Below are 5854 nucleotides of genomic sequence, written 5' to 3'. Positions count from 1 at the left end.
CGGTCAGATTTTCCATTGTTAAATTTAAAGGAGTTCTATTGTTTGCCATTGGAATTAGACTGCATTGTAAAAAATATTGTTCTTCTTTTATATAGCAGGGATTTTCTTTATCTTTATTACTTACACGTGGCGCATTGTCAACAGCCTTTCAACTGTACTATACAGTATATTGGATACAAAACAATTTTTAACAAATTGAGATGCCATCCTTAAAGGGGCCTTTTCACGTTTTGGTGAATTAACAAAATTAAAAAAAGTTGTTTCAGTTTGCAGGACGATATGTATCAAGAAGGAAATGGGAGACGATATGGATTGTTATTGAACAATTGTTTTGTAATTGTTGACGCGTTATGTTTTGGTACTGGAATATTTGAAAGTAAAATAAAATATTAAGTTATTTTGCTATTATTTTAGACAATTCACATTGTTCATAAACACAAACACAAGTAGGTTTAATGGTTAAAGAATTACAATCATATACATCATTAAAGAATTATAATGTACACAATGACAAGCAGGCATATATTACTATAGAATATTAATGCATACATAATAGAAAGTTTGAACATGATAAATAATGTGTAATAGATACGAAAAGGTACTTAAACACATTCACAAGATATTGCATGTTGCAATTTGTGCAAACAATACAGTGCAGAATTACTATCATCTACATCATCAAAGAATTATTATGTACACAATGACAAGCACGCGCATATAACTATCGAATATTAATGCATATATAATAGAAATGGTGAACATGATTAATAATGTGTAACAGATCCGAAAATGTAATTTAGCACATTCACAAGTTATTGCATATTGCAATTTGGGCAAACAAATTGCACATCAACATTAGAAATGTCCGATGGTGCATGAACACAGTGATTGTGAAACCAGTTTGAGCATGTGTCGCATTGAACTTGATCTCCTAAACAGGATGGTAAATTATAAATACAATATAAATCAATTGTTATTGACTTTGATTTTTTTTGCGTCGAACACTGGTAGTTTTACTGGTTGTTGGAAATTCACTTATATATTTGGAATCTAAACAAGACAAAACATATTCTCTTAACTTAAAGGAATTTAATATCAAATCAAAACAAGGTTTTTTCCTAATACACAAAGATGTGGCGTGCGCAATTGCATAAAGTCCAAAATTAACGGAATTATCTTGTTTTGCACTGACGGAACTATGATATTAATGTTGCCTTCGCCTTCACCATAAATGTGCGCCAATTGCATTTTCAGACCATTAGGAATGATCTTATCATCGGGTCTTGTATTGCCTTAACTGACAATTAAATAAATTTTATTTTTGTGTTGTAAAGATCTTACCCAATGATCGGTGTAGGTGTGATGGATCTGACACGACAATTTTTAATTTAATTGATTTTACGGGAATATGCGTTTGCCATTTATTTGTTGTCTTGTCAAATTGTGGGACCTTCTCGGGTAGTTGAAGGCCGCCAATGTCAACTCCGAATTGATTTCTTGAAAGCTTATTGACTGCCTCTATATGCTGAGAATGTAGTTTTTCGTTGTTTGTAATTTCATTTTTGTCATGTACAGTTAATTCGAAGTTTTCGTTCCACCATAAAATGATTTTATGTGGACTGCTATCGCGACGGTCGCTTACATCAATACATGTGTTAACCGATTGTGTAAGAGGATTTTCGTGAATTGTTAAAAAAATGCTTATCATCATTTGCTAGTTAGTCCCCTACCGGTGAAACCGGAGGGGACGTTCGCTTTGCGCACTGTGTGTCTGTCAGTCTGTCACACTTTTCTGGATCCTGCGATAACTTTAAAAGTTCTTAATATTTTTCATGAAACTTGAAACATGGGCAGATGGCAATATGGAGATTATGCACGTCATTTCATTTTGTTCCTACGTCAAGAATTATTGTTGCCATGGCACCAAATAGACTAGAAATATTGCTGAAAATGGTGGAGTTTCACCGGTAGGAGACTTTTATTGCTTGGCAAAAGTCTTGTTTAACATCATTTTCGCAAAATTCTATCGGGCTATCATTTCGACGGTCGCTCAATTAAATGAATTAATTTATATCGTCTATAGTTGACAGGTCGGGTATTTTGTTAAATTTACACGGGTCTTTTGTAGCGGATAACTCAAGTTTTCTGTTGTTTCCACTTGTGGAATAAGACGTTTTAATGATTGATTTGAGCGTTGAGGCGTCAAATAACGATCTACGTACATCAACGGTTTGTTTTGCGGCATTATTAGGTGTAATTGAGGACGTTAGCATTTAAACTATTTTTAATTATAGAATCCAGAGCCGCTTTGACTTGAATATCGCCATCACCCTGACTTCCCTTTTAAGTTCCGATTTTTAAAATTAATTTGGTACGACAGTTTCGCCTAAGTTGTGTGAGGTTATAAACTTTTTTGTCATCCGGTTGTGGTATACCGATTGCCATCATCGCTGAAATTACATGTATATGGTAACACCTACTAGTCGATGGACATGTGCAAGATTCTTTTGGAAACAGTGTAACGGAATACTTGGTACCGTTTAATCCCTGTACCATAAGTTCCCCCATTTGCGGCACTAAAACTATGTTATTTTCTTCAATTTAATTGCCAGCGATTTTTGCGTAGTAAATTTATTATGTTGATTTTCTTTTTTATTTTGTCGTCATATTCAACATTAGAGTTCTCGGCGTTGCCTAAAATACAATTTAATTCACCTTTAATCAAATAAATCATTTTATCAGGATGACAGACATTTTTAGGAAGTTTAACAATGTCAGGATCTAATTTCGCGTACAAGCAATATCATTTTAACGTCCACTCACTTTCATCACAGAAAGCACGAATTAGTTTATTCTGGTTCCCGTCGTACTATAATATAACAAACTGACAGGGGCAGGTAACCAAGACTAGAATTAGTTCTGATAACATATTGCCTTGCATGTAGTACAAGTACAACACTATTTCGTCGATTGCCCTTTCCTTGTAATCAATTAATCTTTTTAACATGGCATTGAGGCTTGCACTTACATTGTTTGTAATTCCTGAATATGGATTGTATATATATCTTTCTAACAGAATCCATCGTGCTGAATAGTTAACAGTTGCAGATAAAATACAGTCATCAAAATATTTCAGAAACGATTCGCTCCAGTTTATTATGCCCCCCTTCGAAGAAGAGGGGGTATATTGCTTTGCTCATGTCGGTCGGTCGGTCGGTCCGTCCACCAGGTGGTTGTCAGACGATAACTCAAGAACGCTTGGGCCTAGGATCATGAAACTTCATAGGTACATTGATCATGACTTGCAGATGACCCCTATTGATTTTGAGGTCACTAGGTCAAAGGTCAAGGTCACGGTGACCCGAAATAGTAAAATGGTTTCCGGATGATAACTCAAGAACGCATACGCCTAGGATCATGAAACTTCATGCGTAGATTGATCATGACTCGCAGATGACCCCTGTTGATTTTGAGGTCACTAGGTCAAAGGTCAAGGTCACGGTGACCCGAAAAAGTAAAATGATTTTCGAATGATAGTTCAAGAACGCATATGCCTAGGATCATGAAACTTTATAGAAAGATTGATCATGACTCGCAGATGACCCCTATTGATTTTCAGGTCACTAGGTCCAAGGTCAAGGTCACGGTGACCCGAAATAGTAAAATGATTTTCGGATGATAACTCAAGAACGCATATGCCTAGGATCATGAAACTTCATAGGTAGATTGATCATGACTCGCAGATGACCCCTATTGATTTTGAGGTCACAAGGTCAAAGGTCAAGGTCACGGTGACCCGAACTAGTTAAATGATTTTCGGATGATAATTCAAGAACGCTTTTGCCTAGGATCATGACACTTCATAGGTACATTGATCGTGACTTGCAGATGACCCCTATTGATTTTTAGGTCACTAGGTCAAAGGTCAAGGTCACAGTGACAAAAGTTGTATTCACACAATGGCTGCCGGTACAACGGACAGTCCATATGGGGGGGGGGCATGCATGTTTTACAAACAGCCCTTGTGTTTAGCTCATCTAATGTTGCATCAAAGATTGTTCGGTTCTAACATTGCAATAAAGTTCGGATATTTGTCTCATACACATTTCTATCGTCCATTGTATCGCCGTGTTTTAAAACCCAAAATTTCACGTCATTGAGTATGTGAACCCAGAAGTTCACGACCTTTGCGTTTTCCAATTTTGTCTCAAATGCACCTTCTATTGCCTGCTCTCGGTCTGTTACAATTGTTACATGCTTTGAATCTAAATAAGGTATTTGTTGTTTTAAAATGTCAACGAAGCTTTTGTGGCAAGTTTGGAACTTTCGTTTGTGTATCATAACAGCGATAGGCAGCACAGGCGTTTCTTTAAACATTTGGTGCTGAATTGCGATTCCAAGATTAAACGTTGTATCGCAAAATAGTTCTACATGGGAGTTTTTTAGTTGTATTAGTTTTTTTACTTCGTCAAATAATTCTTTATTTCCTACGATTACTTCCAAATAAGGCGTCGTTTTTATGCTTAGAACATAACCGTTTAGTTGCGACACCAATAAATGAAAAGAATACATTGAGTCGCGAGAGTTTGTTTTTGTTCTTTACGTTTAATTTCAAGTTTTGAAGTTGCTTCAAATTTCTCGGGGGCTAGCACTCTGCAATATCGTCTCTGGCGACAGCTCAGATCTTTTGTTTCAAAATGTGTTTCAAATTTTCATTGTTAATGACGGAATTTTTCATTTGACCCATTGCAGATGGTTTTGTTCGCTTATGTATTCTTTTGTTTCGCTTCCTATTACCATGGGGAAGTGCTTGATGTTGACTTTCATCACCATAATATACAATTACTGTTTTCCCAATGTAATGTTCGTCGACATATTGGAATACGTGCTTTTGAATTTGGACACTTACAATCCCTTTGTTCAATATTTTAAAAAAATCTCTCAATAACTGTACCTTCAAAGTTATATTTTTTCATGCCGGTTTTTCGCCTAGTGTAGCCGTCTGCTCTCCAATCGTCCCGTTTGTTTATTAATCCAGAGTCGCTAAATAAAAATACACATCCGGCTTTGGGTTTTAAAGGTGGTTCCTGTGTTGTACTGTCGGGTAATTTTGACTCCGGTGAAACTTTCCGCCCAAATGAGGTGCAGATGGCAGGTCACGGACGCTTTCGTACACTCTCTGAATCAAAAGCAACAACTTCACAATTAAAATTCAGTACAGTAATTGATTTCATTACTTAATTTGTTTGCATGAATTTATTTCCGTGAAATATGTGTTCTACTGTAAAGTACACTACTATTACTACTACTACTACTACTACTACTACTACTACTACTACTACTACTACTACTTTACTACTACTTCTACTACTACTACTACTACTACTACTACTACTACTACTACTACTACTACTACTACTACTACTACTACTACTACTACTACTACTACTACGAGTACTACTACGAGTACTACTACTACTACCACTACTACTACTACTACTACTACTACTACTACGAGTACTACTACTACTACTACTACTACTACTACTACTACTACTACTACTACTACTACTACTAATAATAATAATAATAATAATAATAATAATAATAATAATAATAATAATAATAATAATAATAATAATTAATAATAATAACTGACAACAGTTCAGTACCGTCTATGCTGAGATGAAGCCCATCTCTGCCCAGCAGTCGACGATAGGCACCGAACATGGAGTGGAACTGCCACTGACTGATTATGTGTAAAAGATAGGAATAAAGCACTATATGAAGTTTATTCAAAACTAAAGAAACACAACAAGTATGAAAACATTTCAACATCTTGCGAATTCACATT

At 35.7% G+C, this 5854-nt stretch overlaps 1 long non-coding RNA gene across 2 annotated transcripts in view; it reads left to right on the top strand.

Annotated features, from left to right (window-relative positions):
* Positions 1 to 5854, top strand: part of LOC127855143 (uncharacterized) — a 178862-nt gene that overhangs the window by 147920 nt on the left and 25088 nt on the right. The window lies entirely within an intron of this gene.

The sequence above is a fragment of the Dreissena polymorpha genome, chromosome 13 (assembly GCF_020536995.1).
Source record: "Dreissena polymorpha isolate Duluth1 chromosome 13, UMN_Dpol_1.0, whole genome shotgun sequence".
Taxonomy (NCBI): Eukaryota; Metazoa; Mollusca; class Bivalvia; order Myida; family Dreissenidae; genus Dreissena; species Dreissena polymorpha.
This window is presented reverse-complemented; position numbering and strand designations above follow the sequence as displayed.